A 7,500-nucleotide genomic window follows, 5' to 3' on the forward strand; every position below is an offset into this window, starting at 1 on the left:
CCCCACCCAGTTGACGACGTCCTGGCGGGTGGGCTGCCTCAGGTTGCCTGCAGCAGTGGGGGGTCTGGGCTCTGCCATCCACGTTACCCAGCTGTCGCGCACCCGATCCTGCACAATCAGAATCAGGAACCGCCATCAGATCTTCCGTTGAATGTCAAAGAGAAATTATGGAGCAACAATTGTCATTCCACTGCACAACTCCAAAAAGATGACCACACACACACACACAAACACACACACACACACACACCACCCAGCCACGCAAGCACGCACGCACACACACACACACACACCACACAGCCACGCACGCACACAAGCACACACACACACACACATACACACACACACACACACACACACACACACACACACACACACACACACACATTAAACTTAAAGTCTCATTTACCTTGAAAGGCTTGACGATGCTGATGTCGATGGGTTGGGCGAGGGCTGTGCAACCAGCAGGCACGAGCACAAGGTCAACGTCCTGCTCGTCGAGAGCTGCTCGAACATCAGCTGCCCTGTGAGCGGCGTAGTTGTCCAGCAGAAGCAGGCGCCGAGTCTCTGAGGGGCCAAACACACGCTCTGTCCAGAACAAAACTTGGTCCCGTGTCATCCAGCCATTCCGTGTCGCTGTGACGCGGACGTTGGCTGGAATCTGGAGATGCTGGCGGACACGGCGAGGAATCTCTCCAGTGCGTTCTTTGAAGATCAGAAACGCTGGCAGTTTGCTGCCGTCAGCAGCGGCACAGAGGGCGACTGTAAAACCCCTCTTCTCTGCTTTCGTTGTCTTGATGCGCACCCGCTTTGATCCTTTGATCTCATTTGTGCGGTTGGGTGGCATGTCAAACCTGACCATTGTTTGGTCCATGTTTAGCATTTGTCCTAATGCGTACATGTGGTGGCGACGAAGTCGCAGGATATTTCTTCTGAAGTGCAGGAGCTGCTCCTCAAAATCTGCCGGCACCTTCTGGTTACTGGACGTACATAGGCGACTGGATACATGGTGCCGTTTTTTCCACCTTTGTAGCCACATGTTTGACGCATCAAAGTCTTGAAGGTTCAGACCCGCCCCTATCTCTCGCGCTTTTCTCTGCAAGTCTTTATTTCTAACAACTCGCCCTTCGCTTCTTTCTTCTTGTAGAAACTCAAAAAGTCTCACCTCCAACTCCTCCGACTTCACAGTCCGACCAGGGTGCAGTTTCAACTTTCGCTTTTCTCTGCCAGTTTCATGCTGCAGAAGGACATCTCTGTTAGCTCGCCACATCCTAATTTGTTTTCTGTCCACACCAAACTCTTCTGCCGTGGCACTGACATTCCCGTGTCTGTCAAGGTGCTCTAGAGCAGTCAACTTGAATTCTACTGTGTAAGATTTTCGCTTCGGCATTTTCTTGGAACAAGCGCCATAAGCAAGCGCCATAAGCAAGGGGAAACAACTCTGACACGACATTCTTCGGCATTCCTTTTTTCTCTCCCTGTTCTCAATTTTTCGGGTTTTTTTTTTTTTTAATTTTTTTAAGCCATGCAAAAGTGGGGGGTGGGCGTTTACTCGGTACTTCACCCTTTGCACGGATTTTGCTCCAAAGTGGGGGGTGGGCGTTTACAATGTTATGGGCTTATACTCGGTACTTTACGGTATATATATATATATATATATATATATATATATATATATAGAGAGAGAGAGAGAGAGAGAGAGAGAGAGAGAGAGATGTGTGTGTGTGTGTGTGTGAATAGAATAGAATAGAATAGAATACTTTTTATTGTCATAAAACCTTAACGTTTATAAGACACAATGAAACATAAACATGAGCATATTAAGAAGAGAAACATTCATGAACAAATTTCGCCAGCCTTGGCTGTATTTCTGTTAGAAGGATCAATTCACTAGGCGTTGGGGGATGAATGATTCTTAATAACGTTTGGTATGTTGTGTTCAATTTTTTTCCTTTCTGATATTTACGTGTATGTTCTGTTCGTAAATGCCAGGGGCTTATTTTCAAAATTCGGCGTGTATGCTCATAATAATGAAAATATTGATAAATAATACGTGACTGATCGCACAAACAAATCGTTTAATTAATGCCATTGCTTTGCACGGTAAGCATCAACCAGTTGAAAGGTCAGACATCCATCGGATTCCAGTCACAATCGTACATACTTGCATACTCACACTCAAAGCAAACCAGCAAGCAAGCACACACACACACACACACACACACACACACACACACACACAATTGTGTATTTCTTTATCACAATATTGTTGCATATATATATATATTGTTGTTGTTGTTGCTCTTCATCTGCTTGTTTCTTCTCTCTCTCTCTCTCTGTGTCTCTCTCTCTCCTATTTTTTCTTCAATTTTTTCTTTCTTTTTTCCCTTCTTTTTAATTTTTATTTATTTATTTATCATTATTATTTTTTAATTATTATTTTCATTGATGACTTGATGTAAAAAAAAAAAGCAATTGTTGCTTATTCAATTTACCATCATGAATTAAAATCTTGACTTGACACGCGCGCACACACACACACACACACACACACACATATCCCCCCCCCGGCCCCCCCCCCACCCCACCCCCGGCCCCAACCCCCCGCCCCCACTCCAGAAACAACCGAAAAAGACACAAGAGAAACAAGACAAAATACATACTAGACTGACGGACCGATCGCCGATCATACACGACACAAACTGACCAACACAAAAGACACGGGCATACCGGAAGGGCCTGGTAAGCGTCTGTGGAGTATGTTTCTTTGTTCACTCCGAACACCACGATCTCTTCGTCGCTCTGAATCCAGATGCCCTTGTTCTCCAAAGCGTTGCCTTACCACGTATGCCTTGGTCAACCAGGATCTGAGACGAGTCAAAAACGTCCTTCGGTCAGAGTTTCAGTTTCAGTTTCACATTCTCAAGTCGAGTCGTAAAGTCAAGTCATCAAGGCAACTCGTCTTGTCAAGTCATCGAGTTAAGTCAAATTGTCAAGTCGTCAAGTCAAGTCATCAAGCCAAGTCATCAAGTCAAGTCGTTATGTCAAGTCATCTCAAGTCGTTGAAGTCAAGTCATCAATTCAAGTCAAATTGTCAAGTCGTTAGGTCAAGTCAAATTGTCAAGTCAAGTCGTGCAGTCAAGTTGTCAGGTCAAGTCGTTGAAGTCATCAAGTCAAACGTCACGTCTAGTCAAGTTGTCAAGTCAAGTCATTGAAGCCGTCATTAAATGGAGTCAAATTGTAAAGTCAAGTTGTAAAGTTGTCAAGTCATTTTGTCAACTCAAGTCAAATTGTCAACTCAGGTCAACTCGTCAAGTCAAGTTGTCAGTCAAATTTTCAAGTCATCAAGTCAAGTAGTTAATTCAAGTTGTCAGGTCATTGAAGTCGTCATCAAGTCAAGTCAAATTGTCAATCAAGTCATAAGTCAAGTTGTCATCAAGTCAAGTCAAGTCAAGTCATTAAGTCAAGTCGTCAAGTCAAGTTGTCAGGTCAAGTCGTTGAAGTCATCAAGTCAAACTGTCAAGTTGAGTCAAGTTGTTAAGTCAAGTCATCAGGTCAAGTCAAGTTGTCAAGTCATGTCATAAAGTCGCCACGTCAAGTCATAAGGTCAAGTCAAATTGACAACTTAAGTCAAGTCATCAAGTCAAGCTGTCAAGTCGTCAAGTCAAGTTGTCAAGTCATCAAGTCAAGTCGTTAAATCAAGTTGTCAAAACAAGTCTTTGAAGTCGACATCAAGTCAAGTGAGACTGTCAAGTCAAGTTGTCAAGTCAAGTCGTTGAAGTCGCCATCAAGTCAAGTCAAATTGTCAAGTCATGTCAGTAAGTCATCAATTCAAATCATAAAGTTGAAGTCAAATCATCAAGTCGAGTCAAATTGTCAAGTCGAGTCAAGTCGTCAAGTCAAGTCAAATTGCCAAGTTTAGTCAAGTTGTCAAGTTATCAAATCAAGTCGTTGAAGTCATCATCAAGTCAAGTCAAATTGTCAAGGTAAGTTATCAAGTCAAGTTGTTAAGTCAAGTCGCCAGGTCAAGTCGTTGAAGTCAAGTCATCAAGTCAAGTCGAATTGTCAAGTCGAGTCAAGTCGTCAAGTCAAGTCGTTAAGTCAAATCGTCATCACGTTAAGTCAAATTGTAAAGTCAAGTCAAGTTGTCAAGTTAAATCGTTGAAGTCGTCATCACGTCAAGTCAAGTCGTCAAGTCAAGACGTCAAGTCAAGTCATAAAGTCAAGTCAAATTGTCAGCTCAAGTCAAGTCATCACCTCAAGTTGTCAAGTCAAGTCAAAGTTGTCAAGTTTTCAAGTTGTCAAGTCTTCAAGTCGTGAAGCTGTCAAGTCATCAAGTTAAGTCTTGAAGTCGTCAAACTGTGAAGTCTTCAAGTCGTCAAGCTGTCAAATCATCAAGTAAAGTCTTCAAGTCGTCAAACTGTGAAGTCTTCAAGTCGTCAAGCTGTCAAGTCATCAAGTCAAGTCTTCAAGTCGTCAAACTGTGAAGTCTTCAAGTCGTCAAGCTGTCAAGTCAAATTGTCAAGTCTAAGTAAAATTGTTAAGTTGCCAAGTGAAGTCAAATTATCAAGTCATGTCATCAAGTCAAGTTAAGTCATCAAGTTAAGTCAAGTCATCAAGCCAAGTCAAGCCCAAGCCCAAGTCTAGGCCCAAGCCAAGGCCAAAACCAAAGCCAAGCCAATGCCCAAGCCCAAGCCAAAGTCATAGCCAAAGCCAAAGCTAAAGCCACAGCCCCGGCCAAAGCCAAGCCAAGCCAAAACCAAAGCCAAGGTCCGAACAAAGGTCCAAGCCAAGGCCAAGGCCAAAACCCAAGCCGAAGCCAAGCCAAGCCAATGGCCAAAGCTAAGGCCAGAGCAAAAGCCAAAGCCAAAGCCACAGCCAAGTCAAAGTCAAAGTCATTAGGGAGGGTGTGCAGACCCACTTTCGTATGATTTTCTTGGAGGTTCCCTGGTTATTTTTCATAGCGAGAACCGCGTGCGCATGCGCGTCTCCATCGCCCCCCCCCTCCCCCTCACCCCCCCCCTTTTTTTTTTTCCCCAGGTCACGAAATTCTAAAATATCGTCGTGAAAGTCGCTGTTTTGACGAAAGGATTTAGAATATTTTCGGTGACTATTTTTTGCAAGTTTACAAGATATAGTCAGTTTTTATGATCACATCCATTTTTTGCTTTTGTCAAATATGTTCATTTTGAGCGTGTTTCTTGTCATGTATCTGCAAGTATGTATTCGAACGGTTCCGTTTATATATATATATATATATATATATATATATATATATATATATATATATATATATATATATATATATATATATATATATATATATATATATATATATATATATAAAACTCTGCTAAAAAGTCGTCCGAACAGAAGCAGTGCAGATTCAGAGAAACCAGTTACGGTGATGGGCTGCCCATGTCATCAATTGACCTACTTCTCGCTCTGCGAGCAACGAAAAGTACACCACGAAAGCGGGCTGCGCAGCACTGATCTAAAAATAGACCACTTATTTTTAGACCAGTGGCTGCACACCCTTCATAGTATTTGTGAGGTTGTGGACACGCTTTCGTCGGGAGCATTTCGTTGCTTGCAGAACGACTAAAAAGGTCATATGACGTCATGGGCAGCCCACCACCGTGACTAACCTTTTTGGGTGTGCACAGCCTTACTTCGGAGGACTTTTCGGCAGTGTTCGATCACATCATCAGGCGATTTCCACTACATTTCAGCATTTCGGTGACTTAAGAAGTACCGACAATGGAGACGCACATGCGCACGCGGTTCTTGCTAAAAATGACCGGAGAGTCCCGACGAAATTGATCGATTGATTGATATTGATACCTATGTAGCGCCTTTCCTCGGTAGGAGACCAAGCTCTAAGCGCTTTACAAACACGGGATCATTTACACAACAGGCTGCCTACTTGGGTAGAGCCGACTGACGGCTGTCATTGGTCGCTCATCATTCGTTTCCTGTGTGATTTAATCAGATTTCAGGCACGCACACATACACATTCAGACAAGTATGTAACATTTAACATTTTACGTGTATGACCGTTTTGTTTATTCACCCCGCCATGTAGGCAGCCATACTCCGTTTTCGGGGTGTGTGCATGCTGGGTATGTTCTTGTTTCCATAACCCACCGAACACTGACATGGATTACAGGATCTTTAACGTGCGTATTTGAACTTCTGCATGCGTATACACACAAAGGGGGCTCAGGCACTGGCACGTCTGCAGGCGTATGCATTGACCAGGGAGATCGGAAAAATCTCCACCCTTTACCCACCAGGCGCGTCACCGAGATTCGAACCCGGGACCCTCAGATTGAAAGCACTGATTGTGCACACTGTCTGCTGTCGTCTCACCTTCGTGGTGGTGCTACGTTGCACCGTGGCGGTTTCCAAGTAGGTGGGATCGTAGAGAGGCAGGGTGACGTTGACAGTGGCGTCGTTGTTGGACATGGTGGTGATGAAGAGTTCCAGATCGTTGGTGGCGCCTATCGCCGAGTTGTCCAGGAACATGATGATGAACTCTGAGCCTTGGTTGTCCCTGCCTGCACCGGTGTTGGGGATTGGAGTTGGGGGATAGAATATAATAGAATAGAAAGAACAGAATATATTAGTATAGAGCAGAACAGAACAGAATGTAACAGAATAGAATATAAAATGATAGAAAGAACACATAATAGAATAGAACAGAAACAGCACAGAATATGATAGAATAGAACAGTGAGAACACAACAGAATAGAATAAAGCAGAACATAATAATTATAACATGACATGATAGAATAGAAAGAACAGAACAGGATAGAATAGAGTAGAATAGAACTGAAAGAACAGAACAGAACAGAAATAACAGAAAGAACACAAAAGAATAGAATAGAAAGAACAGAATAGAAAGAACAGAAAGAACACATCAGAATAGAATAGAAAGAACAGAATAGTATAGAACAGAACGGAATAGAATAGAAAGAACAGAACAGAAATAACAGAAAGAACACAAAAGAATAGAATAGAAAGAACACAATAGACAGAACAGAATAGTATAGAACTGGAACGGAATAGAACCGAAAGAACAGAACAGAATAGAAATAACAGAAAGAACACAAAAGAATAGAACAGAACAGAATATAACATAATAGAAAGAACAGAATGGAATAGAAAAAAAACGTAATATAATAGAATAGAAAGAACATGACAGAACAGTAAAATAACACAACAGAAAAAATAGAAAGAATAGAACAGAAATCCCCACTATCCATCCCACTATCTAACCCTCCTCCCAAGCCAAACAACCCCCTCCCCCCCTACCGCCCCACCCAAAAAAAGGGGAAAGGGAATTAGATATGGAAACACACACACACACACACACACACACACACACACACACACACACACACACACACACACACACACACACACACACACATCAAAACAAAACAACAACAAAAAAAACCCACAATTTTTTTTAAAACTGCTTACCTCCCGACTGA

The 7,500-nt window shown here is 42.7% G+C and overlaps 1 pseudogene; it reads right to left on the minus strand.

The window, feature by feature from the left end:
• Positions 1-7,500, minus strand: part of LOC143301998 (uncharacterized) — a 29,392-nt pseudogene that overhangs the window by 21,836 nt on the left and 56 nt on the right.

This window comes from Babylonia areolata, chromosome 28 (genome assembly GCF_041734735.1).
Source record: "Babylonia areolata isolate BAREFJ2019XMU chromosome 28, ASM4173473v1, whole genome shotgun sequence".
NCBI lineage: Eukaryota > Metazoa > Mollusca > Gastropoda > Neogastropoda > Buccinidae > Babylonia > Babylonia areolata.